This window comes from Hemiscyllium ocellatum, chromosome 16 (assembly GCF_020745735.1).
Source record: "Hemiscyllium ocellatum isolate sHemOce1 chromosome 16, sHemOce1.pat.X.cur, whole genome shotgun sequence".
Classification (NCBI taxonomy): Eukaryota; Metazoa; Chordata; class Chondrichthyes; order Orectolobiformes; family Hemiscylliidae; genus Hemiscyllium; species Hemiscyllium ocellatum.
This window is the reverse complement of record NC_083416.1, coordinates 50,587,449-50,605,748: the sequence shown is the minus strand read 5'-3', so window position 1 is coordinate 50,605,748 and position 18,300 is coordinate 50,587,449.

Below are 18,300 nucleotides of genomic sequence, written 5' to 3'. Positions count from 1 at the left end.
CCACACTCTTCGACTCACAGCCTAAGCTGTTGTCCCAAGTTTGTCTGAGGGCTTTCATAATCATGCAGTACAACTGGGAAAGCAGCAACTCACGCTTGTCAAATGTTTAATATTATCTTAGGCGACAAGCTGTTCAGTAATGTTTATCTTCCAAAATTAAATCCATGGTTTAAATAGTCGAAAAAATGTTTTTCAAATGAGTCCTAAAATTACAAGAAATTGAAAAAGAAGGCCATCTGGCACTGCTGAAGGAGGCGGTGAGGAAGCTAAAAGGTGTAGAAAATCCACAAAACTGAACTAAACGACCAAGCAACTGGACCTTATCTGAGAAGCAATGGGACTTAACTGGAGGGAGAGTCCCGACAGACCCTCCATGTTCCAGGATACCTTTGTTCCCAACAAACGAGGGACAGACAGCAGCTTGCTATCCTGATGGTGGCAGAGAAAATGAACTCACAATAAGAATATCTTGAGCACTCAAATTCTCCCCCATTTTCCATTACCGTCCTCCCTAATGGCAGAGAAACATCATTCATATTTTCTTTTTCAATTTCTTCACATAATTTTATGACTCTCTTGAAAAACATTTGTTTAGACTGTTTAAAAGGTAGATCTATTTCTTGAAGATAAAAATGGTAACGAGCAGCTTGTCTCATAAAATAATATTAAACTTCTGATGTGATTGAGTTGCTACTTTGAAAGCCACAGTACATGCTTTTGAAAAACACTCAGGCAGACACAGGAAGATACTTCCCACTGGTATTCTCCCATTGTTGTTCTCTCATTTCCATTATTTCGATATACTCCCCTTTTTTGATTAGCTTTCTTTGATTAGCATTATCTCATTATCATTGGCATTTCCCACTGGTGCTCTCATTGACTTACCACATTTGCATTATCATTAGTCGTGTATCTGCTCCCTACTCCCTCTCTCTCTCCTCATGCACAGACTTTCCATTTTCTAATGAGATTATTTTCATTGACACCAGCACAGGATTTGTCCATTTGGTTTTCAGTCATTCATCATTTTTCATTGTCACTACCCTATTGTTAACACTATTCTCTCACTGGCTTTTTATGTTAGCCTTCTGTCATTGGTATTACTCCATTAGAATTGCATCTTTCATTTGCTTTCTCTGTTTGGCATGCTCTTACAAGAGCTGGCACGATATGATTGGCATTATATCCTGGCATTGAGCTTCCTATCTCACTGTGATTCAATTGGTATTATCTCTGATTGCAGCACAGCTGCTTCAGGCTCTTGTTTAAAATGGTGTGTCTGAATTTCTTTGAACCATCGCTGGTTATAGAAATCTGTGCTAATGCGACTTTATATTAACTAAGAGATGCATTCTTGAGTGTTTTCTTTTATTTCAAAAATATACTTTATTCATAAAAACAATCTTTTATGTATACATAGTCACAAACACACTTCAATATCAAGAAAATGAACAAACACAGGAGTTTGACTCTATCCAAACCAACCAAAGACATCTCTTGAACCGGACTATATTTAGATGTGTGTAAGGCAGCAGGAGTGTCTGATAACTGAACGGACCTCATTTAACTCAGACAGTGGTCTTTCCCTACTGCGCCTTGACGTCAGCTGCCTCAAGCACTTGTGAGGGTTCTGTTTTCAGCTGTCCTCAAGTTCTATACTACCAAACAGCTTGACGTTTCCTTATCAAATAGGAAAAAACAATCGTAGCACATTTTTTTGAAACTCTGTTTCAGTTCTCAAACGAAGTTAAATAGAATTTATTATTTTTACCTCAACAATTCTTATTTTTGACTTTATATTTGCAAATATAGGTTGCTACTTAATAAATATATCATTTTGACTTTTGGCTTTGAGGGATCAGTGCCTTCTTGTTGTTTATTGATTAACTCTGCTAGTCAGCTTCGCACAATCAATAAGTCTTCCCAACTATACTGCCTTCACAAAAAGTGAAAGCACATAATTCAACAAAGGAACAGAAGAGAAATGGACATTTTCTCAGAGTGAATATAACCTGAATATTTATTTATCTTTTGGTGGCTTTTGCAGAACATGCAATTTTTAAAAAAAATCTGAGTTTGGAAACTGTCCGGTAATAATCATTTGATTGTTTGATCCTCTCAATTTGAATCAGTGTAGATATAGTTTTAGGTTTAGGTTATTGCTACAATTATATTATGCTAAATGGGGTGCAGAGGCTGTCTCCCTTGTTCAGCTAACAGATAAGAAATTGTTCATGGTCATTGGTCAAGTCAGTATTTCTTTGAGGTTGCACCGGTGATGTACATTAAGGAGTTCCTGCTGTGAATAGCTCTATGTGTTTTGTGTAGGAGCACATCAGAACATGGGTGACAGTTTCTCACAGCAAGAACCTACATATAGAGTCTTTTAACATGACGAGATTGCTGTACTTCAACTCGGTCTGGGGTCAGGGTGATTGGCTGTGTTGGTGGAGCAGGCACACATTCTGTTACAGAATGTTTTGTCACATTATACCTGAGCCGGACACAGCAGCACCCAGGGTCTTAACAAATGTCGGATTTGTAGTGGAGCCAAGAATATTTTCCTTTGGTGTTCTGAGATCTGTAGACCACCCTGCAGTTGCACCTGTTGAAGAAATGAAGTCTGGAAATGACGCAGAGTAAGGTGTGGACATGAGCACTACATAGATACAGATGATATGTTTTGGGGGATCACTGAGGCAATCATATCTTCAACATCTCACCCTATATCATTGTTGAGATGCTTTACCAGCTACACTTGGTGCAATGACAGAATTAGGTAAAAACAAGGACTGCAGATGCTGGAAACCAAATTCTAGATTAGAGTGGTGCTGGAAAAGCACATCAGTTCAGGCAGCATCTGAGGAGCAGGAAAATCAATGTTTCGGGCAAAAGCCCTTCATCAGGAATTGATTCTTGATGAAGGACTTTTGCCCGAAATGTTGATTTTCCTGCTCCTTGGATGCTGCCTGAACTGCTGTGCTTTTCTAGCAATGACAGAATTGCCATCCCAACAATGAAAGTACAGACATGGGCCATTTGATGGTGCCACAAGGTTCTTACTCACCCCCAGTCATCTGGATGGTTGTGGTCTCATAAGCTTGGTTGACCTGTGGCAATTACAGAGTCATAGAGTCACACAGCATGGAAACAGTCCCTTCGGTCCAACCAGCCCATGCCGAACATAATCCCAAACTTAACTAGTCCCACCTGCCTGCTCCTGGGCTGGATCCCTGCAATTCATTGTAAGCAACATCAGCTGAGACCTGCCAGTCATTTTACCAGAATGTGCCACTAGCAAAATATCCATCCTTCCACAAGGTTTGTCGTGACCAAGTAAAATAGTGAATTAAAGATCTTGAATTAAAGATTAATTTCTATTTAATACAAGAGTTAGACACTTATTAGATAGGAGTTCAGAGGTCAAAAATGTTTACATTTTAATTTGAAAGTGAACCTAAGTTCTTTTAAATTATGTTTCAGAAAATGGTTTCTGAATGAAAGGCAGGGTAGAAGTCTTTTTTAATAGTATAGCTATCAGTCAGCAAGAAACACAGCAATGGTATAGAGAAAATGAAATACTTTGAAGATGAAACGGAAAACAAATTCACAAACACAATCCATTTTTTAAAATATGAAATCATGCATAAAAAAAATTTCAACAGCACTGTTGACTCAGTTGAAGAGATCCCTGTTGTGATTATAACGAGATCAGCCAAACTGGCCATGAACAGGTCCAGGCAGCGGGCCATGGAGGGGGTCGTGAGGGCTGACTGCCTACCCCTCTTCCGTGGTTACGTTAGAGCCTGGGTGTCCTTGGAGAGGGAGCACGCGGTGTCCACCAACACCCTGGAGTTGTTCAGGGAGAGGTGGGCTCCGCAGGGAGTGGAGTGCATCATTTCCCCCTCCAACTCTATTTTGATTTAGTCCCTGCCCTCCCCTTCACTGTTTTGATCACACAGCATTGCCCTTTGATGTGAAGGGCACTGCTTGTCACAGGCCACTCGGGTGTTTTCCTATTTTTCTGCTGGTGGAAATTAAATAAAGATTTGTGCACTTTGTGTCTTTCACTGTGTCTCACACCTGCACACACACACCATGGGTGCTGGGGAAAAAATAAGCATTACTGCAGTTAGGTGGTAGTGTGGGGGTTAAGAAAAAAAAACAGAAAATGTTAGAAAACAAAAGAAAAAAAAATCACCAGGAATGTTAGAGGTTCTGTTCACTCTGAAAGCTGCCTCTGAGGGAGCTGGACCAGTGTCCATGTGTAAATAAAGGGTGACAGGATATCGGGCTCTGTGGAGTTAACTCAACCTCACTTGGTGCACCGTTCTTGATCCAATGAGAGAGATTTAGTATTTTGAAGAACAGATATAAATATTCTGAAACAAAGCATGGGAGAAAAGTTCTTTACTCTCTGCTTATCCAGATACTGCCCTCTGATCTGAAAAGAGAAATCACATTTCACATTTCAGGGCCGTCACCCTCTGCATGAGGACTTCTATCCCTTAATCTCTGTGAGCCCTGGTTGCCTTTCTTGCCACTGCATTGCAAACCCATTGCACCTCAACCTCTACATCCCTCCCCCCCCCCCCTTCTGCAGGTGGCTAGGGGCAATTCATTCTCCGAACCCACCGCTACTTTGTTCTGTTGAATTCCCAATTCCCTGGGGCACAGCTGGGCATCACTGTTGTGAAACTGTCCATTTGGATTCACAACAGTTCCTTTTTGTTCCCTGTTCAGCCAGTTTTGTTTTCCGATCAACAAAGAGAAATTCATTTTAGGCACTGTGTTGAGATATACAGTACCATAGACAATGTACTATTGCAACACCTTCAAAACAAAACCCAAAGAATGTGTCAAGCACCTACCCTGGTTGCTCTAATTGCCTCTAACGCACTCTTCCCCTGCATGGTTCTGCTCAGGCTAGGGGAATCAGTAGCACTCTCTGACTCCACACAATCATACTAGTTGGGACAATTCAGAGCCTTGTTTTTTGTTCAGGGCAACACCCATAGCTTAAAGACTATTTGGTTCCAATTCACAGATATTTGGTTAATGTTGAATGCATGAAACAACTCTTCTGAAGCAAGCAGTTAATTCGGAAAACTCAGAAATTGATTACGTCAGTGTAAAGGTTTTACTTGGAAAGTTCCAGACCAGTAATATTTAGTTAGAAATTTGAAGGAGTTATTTGAATCTGAGAAACTCTAATTTCTGTTGTATGACTATTCAAAGGCTTTGAGACTGTCAAAATCCAGAATGGAAAGCAGCAGTTCAGTCAAATCTATCAAGGTGACAGAAAAATAATCTAATCTAATTTAATCTATTATTATAGCAGAAAGGTGGGTGGGATGGTGAAGTGTGAGAAAGATACAGAGATGTTTCAGTGTGATTTGGACAAGTTATGCCCGAAATGTTGATTCTCCTGCTCCTCGGATTCTGCCTGGCCTGCTGTGTTTTTCCAGCACCCCATTTTTCAACTCTGGTCTCCAGCATCTGCAGTCCTCACTTTCTCCAAGTAAAGTGAGTGGGCAAACACATGGCAGATGAAGTATAATCTGGATAAATGTGAGTTTATTCACTTTGGTAGCAGCAACAAGAAGGTGAATTATTATCTGAATGGCAACAGATTGGGAAAGGTAAGGTGAATAAGACTTGGATATCCTTGTACACCAATCGCTGAGAGTGAGCATGCAGATGCAGCAGGCAATGGAGAAGGCTAATAATGTGTTAGCCTTCATATTGATAGGATTCGAGCTCAGAAGCAGGGGCTTGGTAAGAGTATTGTTTGCAGTTTTGGTCTCCTTACCTGAAGAAGGATGTTCTGGCTATGGATAATGTGAAACAAAGGTTCACTAGACTGATTCTTGGGATGGCAGGACTAATGTACAAAAAATGACTGATCAGTAAGGACTATATTTAGAAGAAAACAGGTGGAAATCACATAGAAATCTATAAAATTCTAGCACGACTAGACAGTATAAACATTGGAAGGATGTTTCGGATGACTGGGGAGTCCAGAACTAGGAGTCACACTTTATTGATATGGGTAGGCCATTTGGGACTTGGATGAGGAGAAATTTCTTCACCCAGAGAGAATTGAGCCTGTGCAAGTCTTTGCTGCAGGAAGCAGTTGAGACTAAAATAGTTAATGTCTTCAAGAAGAAGTTAGATATGTTGTTACAGCTAATGAGATCAAAGGGTGTTAGGGGACAAAGCAGGAACAGGATACAAAGTTAGATGATCAGTCATGATCATATTAAATGTTGACCAGGTTCCAACAGCAGATTAACCTTCTCCTGCTCCTATTTTCTATGTTTCTGTTTTTTTTAATTTTATATTATCTACTTTACTTTTGTATAATTAACTTCTATTTTATTGTTAAAACTAGATCCACAACATTGTGTACTTTTGTGTCTATCAAAGGCCGCCTTGTTAAATAAAAAGGAAATACAATCTATCAAGCCACACTTCATGAAACAACACAGTACCAGTGAAGAGTCAATGGACTCAAAATTTTAAGTCTGCTTTCTTCCCACACATGCCGCCAGACCTGCTGAGTTTCTCCAGCAACTTCTAATTATTGTTTCAGATCTGCAGCATCCGTAGTTCTTTGTTTTATTTAAGGTACAGTTCATGCTGGGATCAGGTGACCTATGACCTCCAGGATTGTTAAAGAAATATTTTCATCTTTTCATGAGCATGATTAAAAATGCAAGTTTAAACTTAGCAGACCCAAAACAGATAATACTCATAGAGCCAGGCCTAGGACAATCAACTTCCCATCAAAACCAGACAGGCCTGGAATGGCCAGGCCAGGGACTAATGGCCACATTGTTTCAGAAAGAACTACTGTTTCCACCTCCAGTGAACCTACTTTGATAGAAGAATGCTATGCAGACTTGGTGGTATCCCACTCCGGTAGGAGGCCAGAGGCATAGTGTGACAAGGACAGCATAGACAGCTGAAGGTTTCAAATTATGTTCTGCGGCCTCCAAATATAGAAGGTAGTCACCTCATTGGATCTTTATTAATGAACTGGATGAAGGAACTGAAGATATTGTTGCTAAGTTTGTAGATAACACAAAGACAGATTGAGGAAGCAGGGAGGCTGCAGAAGGACTTGGAAAGGTGAGGACAGTGGGAAAAGAAGTGGCAAATGGAATACAATGTGGGAAAGTATGAGGTAATGCACTTTGGTAGGAAGAATGGGGGTGTATTTCCAAATGGGGACAGGTTTTGGAAATCTGAAGCACAGAGGGATCTAAGAGTCCCAGTTCAGGATTCTTTAAGGATAACATGTAGGTTCATTTAGTAGTTAGAAAGGCAAAAGCAATGTTAACATTCATTTCAACAGCTTAGTTTACAAGAGCAGGGATGTACTGCTGAAGCTTCATAAGACTCTGTACTTGGAATATTAAGAGCAGTTTTGGGTCTATATCTGTGGAAAGATGTGCTAGTGTTGGAGAGGGTTGAGAGCAGGTTTACAAGAATGATCCCAAGAACAAAAGGCTTGATTTATGAGAGCAGTTGAGGACTCTGAGTCTGAACTTCATGTAGGTTAGAGAGCTGAAGGAAGATCTGCTGAAACTTATAGAATACTGAGAGGCCTGGATGGAGTGGACGTGGACAAAATGTTTCCATTAGTAGGAGAGACTAGGACCCAAGAGCACAGCATCAGATTGAAGGGGCAAACCTTTAGAACTGGGATGAGGAGGAATTTCTACAGTTAGAGGATGGTTAATCTGTGGAACTCATTGATACTGAAAGCTGTGGAGGCCAAATCATTGAGTGTCTTTAAGACAGAAATAGATTCCTGGTTAGTAAGAGGATCCAGGGTTTTAGGAAGAAAGCAGGAGAATAGGGTTGAGAAACATACCTCCCATGATCGAATGGTGGAGCAGACTCAATGAGCTGAACAGTCTACTTCTGCTCCTATATTTCAGTCTTCCTGCCTCTGACAAGTGCTACTATTGGACACGGCCACAGAATCTTCATGGTTGGTGTGAAGAGGGGAATAAAAGGAGCAACCTGGAGCCCCAACTAGCTCTGCTTTTGCACTTCTTCAGCGGCCTTCGACTGGCCACTGAGCTGCTCAGCATCTCCAGCTCCTTGTACCTCATGGCGAGCATCATTAGACTAATCAGACCCAGAAGACTACCTCGGTGAGACGACCCAAAATCCAGAAGCAGCTCTAGATGAGAGGGGAAGCCCAAATCAACAACTGCAGATTCTGAAACATCAGGTAACCCCCATGAAACAGCATATCTCTGACTCATTGAATGGATTTACCTGTCCTTTCAGGCAAAGAGTTCAAATACAATGGTAGGGACCTGTAGACAAGGTTTAGTAACTCCTCAGAAGTATGCGCCAGAAGTAGATAATTATATTGTAGATTTAAGACTGTTTACTAAAGTGTCCTGTGAAGAGATTGATAGAATTTGATAGAGTTTAATTAAAGTACAATAGTGGAGTCTATTAAATATTGTTTTTCCATGATAAAATATTCAATAAAGTTGTATTAAATCTTCCTCTCATTCTTGCTCCATAATGTGCTTGAGTTAAAATGGGTTACTGCAACTGATCAAGATTAGTCAGGATACATTTAGTTGCCTTTCACTTTACAACTGACCTATTCACAAATAACATCAGCTGGGCAGCACAGTGGCTCAGTGGTTAGCACTGCTACCTCACAGTACCAGGGTCCCAGGTTTGATTCCAGCCTTGGGTGACTGTCTGCGTGGGTTTCCTCTGGGTGCTCCAGTTTCCTCCCACAGCCCAAAGATGTGCAAGTCAATTGAATTGGCCATGGTAAATTGCCCATGGTGTTAGGTGCATTAGTTAGAGTGAAATGGGTCTGGGTGGGTTACTCTTCAGAGGGTTGGTGTGGACTGATTGGGCCGAAGGGCCTGTTTCTACACTGTAGGGAATCTAATCTGATCAACTGGAGTGTACTACATTAGTAGCTTGACTAAGACCAGCAAGAATAATTGGTGACAACAAAGCTACTTAAGATCGATCCACAGTGCGTACACACGTTACAACAGGGAACGGCCATTCTTCCCAAGGAGTCCATGTTTACCCCCACTGCAAGTAAGTACTCCGATTATTCTTGATCAACCTACTTCCCTGTGCCTTCATCCACTTTTCTTTCAATTATCGAGCAAAACCACTTTTAAAAATTAACACAGGCTGGAGGCTTTCCGGGTTTCAAAGAACATGTGTTGTGGTAAATAATTGGGAGAATCAGAAGTGATGTCAAGTGAGGCCTTTCTTAACAGTGAAGCTGACAATTCACAATTTCCAACCAATTCCTGGACATTGAGATGAGATTCTTGCTAAAACAAATGTGAGATGGCAACTAACAAGGATTATTACTCATTATCGCCCTCATTATGATCAAATCTCACCTGATTAGTATGCAGGTTCCTTTTCACCCGCCTGCTGGAGAGAAACTAGACGACAAGGATTCCTGAAGCAGTGCAGATGGCAGGCAGGGTTAGTCAAGTGGGGAGTTGGGGGTGTGTGAGACATGTGATGGAAGGTGTTTCAGGTATTAGTGAGAGTGGTACGCCAAGATTTTCATTGGGAGGTAGGTATAGCAGCAGAAACAGAGCAACTTTGAGGTCGCAGAGAGAAAGTGATGGCACTTACCTCAGCAGAGGAGAGAAGGTCATTAACCTGCTTTAAATTGCTGAGCATTTCATCAGACTATGGGGACTGCATTGACTACAGGAACTACCCTCTGATAGGCTGGGAGGTCTGGTGTTGTCACTTGCTCTGCTGACCCTGTGGGTAGACAACATCCCTCCTCTTCATTACACTATCCACCAAGACCTCCGGGTCACAGCCCTCAAAGTTGGGCATCAATTTCCCCTTGACTGGGGTGGGAGTCTGCAACCATGCAGAGCAGCTGTGGACTAGCACTGCTTGAACAAATATGCAGCAAGTTTTTAAAAAAATACTCCTGTGCCAGCGAGGTGTGTGTCTCCCACGATTTCCCCAGCAGTGGCAAGTAATTCCAGCTAAACAGAGTGGAAAAATTGGGTCAGCATGTGATGAAGAGGATATCATGGTCGCATGGTAGGTCATTAATGTGGCAAGCTTTGGATGATTGCGTGAGAAAACTCACTGAGCCTTGCAGAGAGCTGCCTTCCACGAAACACAATGAAAATGAGACTTCCCCAAAAAGTCTGAAGATTCAGCCCATTGCTTCTGTTCCAGTCAGTCGCACTGGAAATGAATTTCACAGCCTCATAACTTTCCATATTCATGAACTTCTCATATTTTATGGGCTGGATTTTTTTTTACTTTATACTATGGAATTTTCCTGAATGATTTGTTCTGCTGGCTGAGCTTCTTGCATGTAGATAAATGCCTATGAAAGATAGCCATTGGATTAATGGGCAGTGCTTCATAATAGACGTATAATAGATTGCCTAACCAACCCCTTGAGCTGGATTTAAAGCCAGGGTTCCAGAAAGAAAAATTCAATTCCCTCATACTAAATCTCTACTTACAATATCTTGAATCCTTTAATGTGGAAGAGATTTAATTTGTTTGCCTGTAAAATTAAATGTTGGAGTCTGAAATGCCCAATCTGCCCTGCAATCAGTGTGCCAGTCACAATTTTGGGCACAGCTGCATTTTAAGCACCAAGGCACTCTGCTGAAAGAGGCACCAGGCACCTTTGATGTGCAATTTGGGGTCATAATGTGAAAAAGGACTAAAATGAATCATCAGACAAAAGCAGGTGGAACTTGCACCATGCAGTTCCAACTTGTATTCAATCCTGTCCATTCCTGATGAAGGGCTTTTGCCCAAAACATCAATTTTCCTACTCCTCAGATGCTGCCTGCCCTGCTGTGCTTTTCCAGCACCACTCTAATCTCAATCCTGTCCAACCTAACCCTCACTGACCTAAAGAAGCTGCTAAATGTCAGGCAGGCAATAGAACAAAAGGTTTTTAGAAATTAAATTTCTCTGGAGCCAGGAGGAACAAAGCTATTGTATTGACACAAAAATTGCTGGAGAAACTCAGTAGGTCTGCAACAACTGTGGGAAGAAAGCAGAGTTAGCATTTCTAGCCTGACGACAGATGAAGGGTCTGAGTTTCTCTGCTGATTTTCCCCAGCAATTTCTATTTTGGGTTCAGATCTCCAGCATCTGCAATTCTTTGTTTTACTTTATGGTATTATTTTATTGACCCTGCGGGAATGCTGCTGGTCATTACAGGTCAGCTGGGACAGTACTTCCTCCTTCAGTCATCCAGAGTCTCCCCAACCACCCATACTTCTGCCCCAGGAATTATGAGCTAACTCTGCAGTGCAGCAGCTCTCAACTGATGAGTTGATTCAAGACATCCACGGCTCATGTATTTCACTCAAATAAGACCAGAAATCAATTTTGACTCAAAACATCGCATCAACTTAATGAAGCATCCCTTCCAATTATGAAACAGTACAATTGTAAATTCGCAAGGTTTGTGAAGGTTTGTAGCTCAGGTTGAGGTTTAGGGTGTAGGTTTGTTCGCTGAGCTGTAGGTTTGATATCCAGACATTTCATTACCTGGCTAGGTAACATCATCAGTGGCAACCTCCAAGTGAAGCGAAGCTATTGTCTCCTGCTTTCTATTTATTTCTTTCTCCTGGATGGGGTTCCTGGGGTTTGTGGTGATGTCATTTCCTGTTCATTTTCTGAGGGGTTGATAGATAGTATCCAGATCTATGTGCTTGTTTATGGTGTTGTGGTTGGAGTGCCAGGCCTCTAGGAATTCTCTGGCATGTCTTTGCTTAGCCTGTCCCAGGATAGATGTGTTGTCCCAACGTCATCTATAAAATTCCATGCAAGGACTGCCACAAACACTACGTAGGACAAACAGGAAGAAAGTTAGGCACCAGGATACACGAACACCAGCTAGCCACAAAAAGACATGATCCCCTCTCCCTCATAGCCCTACACACAGATGAAAAAAAACCACCATTTCGACTGGGACAACACATCTATCCTGGGACAGGCTAAGCAAAGACATGCCAGAGAATTCCTAGAGGCCTGGCATTCCAACCACAACACCATAAACAAACACATCGATCTAGATTCCATCTATCAACCCCTCAGAAAATGAACAGGAAATGACATCACCACAAACCCCAGGAACCCATCCAGGAGAAAGATATAAATAGAAAGCAGGAGACAACAGCTTCGCTTCACTTGGAGGTCGCCACTGATGATGTTACCTAGCCAGGTAATGAAACGTCAGGATATCAAACCTACAGCTCAGTGAGCAAACCTACACCCTAAACAATTGTAAATTATATTTCTCTCTTTTGGTTTGCACAAATGAATTAAATTTCACACTTTGACAGAATTTCTCAACTCAGAAGATCTGTAAATAATATTAAACCTTTTATAATGCATCTTTCACTGATTTTGCCAAATTAAAATGCAATCTTTTAACTCCTGCCTATAAGCATATTTTTCTAATTGATTAGCATTGATTGAAACACAATTTACAATGCAGTTACTTATTGAATCATCTGAATTCCTGTTTACACCAAAGAAATCGATAGGGGTACAATTATTTCAGAAAATCTCCTGGAGTATATAGAGATATCAAAGAATTGCTGCATGAAAGTGTTCCTTCCTGCAAAACAAAACAAATTAGGGTTAGTTTCTGCAAAGGTTAAGCTTTATTTTCACGTCTCGACAATTCATGACTAAGATTTTCTTTGGTCCTGGGCTTTCTGACGGATTCGCACTACATTTAGAGCTGAACCTTCCATTTTTTGGCTATGTCTGGGTTGTGTTCAGTTTTTTGTTTCGCTGGGTTTTTCTCCATGAGGCCTAATGGTTTCTCCTGCTGTAGCTTATCAAACTCACCTCATTAATCGAGAGAAAGTGAGGGCTGCAGATGCTGGAGATTCAGAGTTGAAAAATGTGGTGCTGGAAAAGCACAGCAGGTCAGGCAGCATTCAAGGAGCAGGATAGTCAATGTTTCAGGCATAAGCCCTTCTTCAGGAATGTGGGGGGCTGGCGGCGGGGATGGGGAAGGGGACAGAGATAAATGGGAGGGTGGGAGTGGAGCTAGGGGTAGGTGGCTGGAAAGGCAACAAGTGGATGCAGGTGGGGGGGTGATTGTGATAGGTTAATGGGGAGGGTGGAGTGGATCAGTGGGAAGGAAGATGGATAGGTAAGAAAGTTCAGGAGGATGGTGCCAAGTTGGAGGGTTGGATCTGGGATGAGGTGGATAGAGGAGAGATTTGGAAACTAGTGAAGTCCATGTAAATGCCGTGTGGTTGAAGGATCCCAAGACATTCTTCCTCCAGTCGTTAAGTGGCTTGGATTTGGCGGTGAAGGATGCCCAGGACTTGCATGTTCTTGGTGGAGTGGGAGGGGAAATTGAAGTCGTCGGCCACAGACATGTGTCCCAGAGGTGTTCCCTGAAATGTTCCGCGAGCTGGCATCCTGTCTCCTCAACATAGAGGAGACCACATCGAGAGCAACAGACACAGTAGATGAGGTGTTTGGATGTATAGGAAAATCTCTGCCAGATGTGAAAAGATCCTTTTGAGCTTTGGATGGAGGTGAGGGGGAAGGTGTGAGCACAGGTATTACACTTCTTGGGAAGGCATGGGAAGCTGCCGGGAGTGGATGGTGGGTGAGTGGGAGGTGTACACCTAATGAGGGAGTCACAGAAGGAATAGTCTCTGCAGGATGCAGATAGGGGTGGGGAGGGAAATATATTTCTGGTGGTAGGGTCTGATTGTGGCTGGCAGAAATGGTGGAGAATGATGCACAAAGATTGGTGGAGTGGAAGGTGAGGACTGGGATGTTCTGTCCTTGTTGCGGTTGGAGAAATGAGTTTCAAGGGCAGAGGTGCAGGAATTGGAAGCGATGCCCTGGAGGGCATTTGTTGATCATGTGGGAGGGGAAATTATGGTCCTTGAAATAGAAGGTCATCTGGGATGTCCTGGAATGGAATTGCTCCTGCTGGGACCAGATATGGCAGAGGCGGAGGTGGAGGAATTGAGAGTAAGGGATCACATTTTTACTGGGATGGAGGGGAGTGGAGGGATGGAGGTGGGAACAGGTGTAATCCAGGTAGCTGTGGGAGTTGATAGGTTTGAAATAGATGTTTATGTTGAGTCGGTTGCTGGAGAGGTCTAGGATGGGAAGGGAGGTGTCCTAGATGGTCCAGGTGAACTTAAACATCAGGGTGGAAGGTGTTAGTGAAATTGATGAACTGTTCCACCTCCTCATGGGAGCACAAGGTGGTGCCGATATAGTCATTGATGTAGCAGAGGAAGAGGTGAGGGATGCTTCTGGTGTAACTGCAGAAGATGGACTGTTCCATGTATCCTATGAAGAGGCAGGAATAGCTGGGCCCATGCGAGTGCCCTTGGCTACCCTTTTGTTCTGAAGGAAGTGGGACGATTCGAAGGAGAGGTTGATGACGGTGAAGACCAATCAGCCAATTGAATGAGTATGTCGGTGGAAGGATACTGGAATTGGCAGGAGAGGAAGAAACGGACGGCTTGGAGTCCTTCTCCATGGCTGATGGATGTGTACAGGGACTGGATGTCCATAGTGAAGATGAGGCATTGAGGGTCAGGGAAACAAATGTCATGGAGGAGGTGGAGGGCATGGGTGGTGTTCCAAATGTATATGGGTAGTTTCTGGACAGGACGTAGCCAAGACATTTGGTGAGGCAGAAGCAGGTGGAGACAATAGGTCAACCAGGACAGTCAGGTTTGTGGATTTTGGGTAAGACGTAGAACCAGATGGTGCGGGTTTAGGAAACTATGAGGTTAGAGGCTATGGATGGAAGATCCTCTGAGGTGATGAGGTTGTGGATGGTCTGGAAATGATAGTTTGCTGATGGGAGGTGAAGTCATGATCGAGAGGGTAGTAGGAGGAGGTGTCTACGAGTTGGCACCTGGCTTCAGCGATGTAGAATTCCGTGCACCAACCTACCACTGCACTACACCCCCCTCGCCACCCTTCCACCCCCACCCCCACAGAGGGAGTAGAGGGCTAAGGTTTGCGAGAGTGAGAATTTGGAGTGTGTGAGAAAGCCTACCAGCCCCTCTGGTGTCTCCATTGTCCAATTTGTGCCCTATCGTATGATCCATTGTGCCCTGAACAACTCGCCAACATCAGATATCTGCTTCGCACTCACGTTGTATTTAAAGGCACTGGCATTCCAAAGGTGCCCTGCTCATTGGCAGAATTTGAACATGGTACAGAAGGGAAAGATGGCACCATGTTTCCCTGACCAGGTCTTGGCCTTCCTTAGACATGGACTGGTGCAAAGGAGGTTTGCCCTCTTCCTGAAGGACTGGCAAAGAAGATTGTACCAGCAGTCCCTGCCAGCCTGGTCTGAGGTTACCCCATGGCTCAGTCTCCTTTTCAAGGTGCAGAGGAATAGACAGCATTGCAATAGGGTCAGTGACATTCTCCACTCCACCAAGGTGCAGCCCATAATGGGAGAGAGAGTGCCCATTTAGGTGGGGGTGTGCCCAATATTCAAGTCCTCACCAACCCCCTCCTGCCCCACAAGAAGAGAATCCGATCTCTCACAGGAGAAGACCCAGAGCACTCCTGCAGTGATTCTGAGACTCTGCATGTCACGGCTATGCTCACAGTAACCTCACTTTTGCCTTAATCATTGCTCATTACTTCTAACCAGTGGTTGCACTGCCTCATTTCCATTCAGGCTCACAGGTTTCACAAACCTCCTTATGACATTTATGGCAGAACCACCTGCTGGATTTTTGGAAACAACAGTACCATGGTCTCCGAGGTCTCATTGACAAGGCTGCCTCCTGCACCCTCACCAGCTCACCCTGGTGGCCACTGTAGGCTTAGGTGGGGTGGATTCACAATTGAGTGAGCTGCTCACAGTGATAGCTCTGCATTTAGCAGTGGACAGATGGAGATCAGGCACCTATTCAAGCCCAGGCAGGAGATGACCCTGCAGTGACTGCAATCAGGGACCAATTGCCCAGGATGGAGCATTGGCAGCAATGTAGTGACTCCTGTGATGGTCTGTCTTCCACCATGGACAATTTGGCAGTGTTCATGGAATGCCAGATGTAGCACCCTCAGAGGCTACTGGAAAGGCACACAGACCTTCAGTTCAAAGCTTCCCCTACTGGTCCCTGGGACTGAAGACAAGGTGTTGGCATTATGGGGAAACCTCGCTCCCAGTCCAGGTGCTTCCTCCTCACAAGGAAACAATTGGAATTTGAACCTCATGGCCCTACGGTGATTGCATTCTGGGCACTGCAGAGATAACACAGCCCTCCACCTCCACCAAGTCACACCCCCCATCAAAAATTTAGAAGTTCAAGCCAAGAAAGTTCAACTTGCTGCAGCAAGAAGGCCCTAAGGGGCACACAGTGGCTCACAGCGTCATGAACCCTGGTTCACACCTCGGGCGACTGTCTGTGTGATGTGTGCACATCGTCCCCATGTCTGTGTCTGTGTGGGTTTCCTCCGGGTGTTCCAGTTTGCTTTCACAATCTGAATATGAGCAGTTTAGGCAGGTTGGCCATGCTAAATTGCTCCATAGTGTACAGGGATGCATTGGTGAGGTGGATTAACTATGGGAGATGCAGGGTTACAAGGATAGGGTAGGGGGTTGGTCTGGGTATCCTGCTCTTCGGAGGGTTGGTATGGACCTGATGGACCAAATGACTAGTTTTGACACCATAATGATTCTATGATTCCATAATGCATTATGAAGTGTCTCTTTCTTTACAAAACAAAATCCTTGCAGAACAAAGTTCAGAGAAAGAGCAGCACAGATAGTAACTTTTTCACAAGCCTAAAGATTAGCTCTATTTGATGAGAGTTTATTCTTTATTACAGCAGAGAATGTTAGCGCAATTTTATGTCTGGCATGAAAGATAACAGTGCACTACAGAAACCCACTGGGGCTTATAGTTCCGAATGACAGCTGCTGGTTAATGTTTTTAAAGAAGTGTTCTTATAATTTCCAGAATTTCTCAGGGATCAGCTGAGTAAATAAAAACAGACAATGCTGCAAAATGTCAAGTCTGGCAGCACCTGTAGAGACAGAGTTAAAATTTCCACTCTAATACAACTTTGGAACTGAAGAGGGTTGGAATTCGATGCAGAATAGGTCAGAAGGAGAAATAGGTCAACTCTGGTGAAACAATCTCATGCATACAAGCTGCAAAACACTGTGTGGTTTAACCATAACGGGGGATAAAGTTCGTGGTTTAAAGTTGGTGAACTCAATGCTGTGTCCTGCAGACTATAAAATGTCTAGGCAGAAAGTCAGGGGAAAATTCCTCCAGCTGTGTTGGGGTACACTGGAACACCTGAAGACAGAAATCTTGGTATGAGAGCAAGATGGTGCATGGAAATGGCAAGTAACCTGAAGGCTGGGGCAATTCTTACACTCACCTATTCTGTATTGATCAATGAAACTTTAAGCGGGTCAAGGAGACATGGGCTTTGGCAAGATTTATGGCAAAATTAGATGAAAGTCTGGTGAGACACATTTTGGCTACAGGAGCATCTAGGTCTATTAGTGTCATTGAGTCACAAAAATGTACAGCATGAAAACAGACCTTTCAGACCAACTTGTCCACCCTGACCAAATATTCTAACCTTTTTATTGATTAGATTAGCTTCCCCTATAGTATGGAAACAGGCCCTTTAGTCCAACAAGTCTACACTGATACTCCAAAGAGTAACCCCATCCAGATGCATTTCTCTCTGACTATTGCACCCAACAATATAGGCAATTTAGCATGGCCAATTCACCTGACCTGCACATCTTTGGACTGTGGGAGGAAACCAGAGCACTCAGAGGAAACTCATACAGTCACGGGGAGAATGTGCAAACGCCACACAGTTGCCTGAGGCTGGAATTGAACCCAGGTGCCTGGTGCTGTGAGGCAGCAGTGCTAACCACTGAGCCACTGTGCCACCCCAAATCAAGTACCATTTGCCAGTATTTGGCCTATAACCATGTAAATACTTCCTATTCATATACCCATCTGGATGCCTTTTAAAAGTTGTAATTGTACCAGCTTCCATCACTTCCTCTGGAATCTTATTTCATTCACGCTCCATCCTCTGCATGAAAAGGTTGCCCCTTACGTCCCTTTTAAATCTATTCCCTCTCACACTAAATCTATGGACTCTCCCATCTCAGGGAAAAGACCTTATCTTCTTATTCTATGCATGCCCCTCATGATTTTATAAACCCCTATGAGGTCACCCCTCAGCCTCCAAGCTCCAGGGAAAATAGCTCCAGCCTGT